The sequence below is a fragment of the Cryptomeria japonica genome, unplaced genomic scaffold, assembly GCF_030272615.1.
Source record: "Cryptomeria japonica unplaced genomic scaffold, Sugi_1.0 HiC_scaffold_22, whole genome shotgun sequence".
NCBI classification, from domain to species: Eukaryota; Viridiplantae; Streptophyta; class Pinopsida; order Cupressales; family Cupressaceae; genus Cryptomeria; species Cryptomeria japonica.
The window spans coordinates 1,126,459-1,127,155 of record NW_026728844.1 but is presented as its reverse complement, the minus strand read 5'-3'; positions in this window follow the sequence as shown (position 1 = coordinate 1,127,155).

Here is a 697-nt window from a genome sequence, read left to right as displayed (position 1 = left end):
TTTAGTAGTTGCCAACTAAACTAAACTAAACTAAACTATCGAGAGGGGGGTGGGGGGGGCGCATGGCATGAGTAGCATGAGGCCCGAATGAACGGATGGCCGGTACACCCACCCTGCTGCGGCCCCTAAAATTCTATGGGGGTAAAGGAAAGGACATTGGGGGAATAGGTATCTGCGCCTTAGAATAGTAGGGGCAGATCATTCCTCGTGGTCTTAGCGGTCGGGGCGGTAGATTTCCAGACGATTCATTCCCCATGGTCTTAGCGGTCGGGGCGGTAGATTTCCAGACGATTCATTCTCGGACAGATGATTCATTCCCTTAGAATAGTAGGGCCTAGTAAAGCCCCTGGTAGGTAGATGATGTTTGCTATCCTATTGCAGTAGCTATCCCAGTGGCTATCGTATCCGTTCGGTCCCTCGACCTATCGCCTATGCAGTGGGCGCTAATGCCTATGTGGTTATCGCCGGGGAACTCTAGGGATGGACTGGAGAGTGGGCCATGTTAGCTTTCCTGGGGAAGGGCCATCGTATCACATCGGATCGTATCACACTGTACTCGGAGGACCGCCCGAGCGCACGTAGGTCTACTAGGTTGTATGTGAGGTGAAAGCTTCAACACTATGCCCATAGAATAGTAGGGGCCCCATAGAATAGTAGGGGCCACCATCTCTCCTCTTCTTCGCCGCAGGCTGATGCC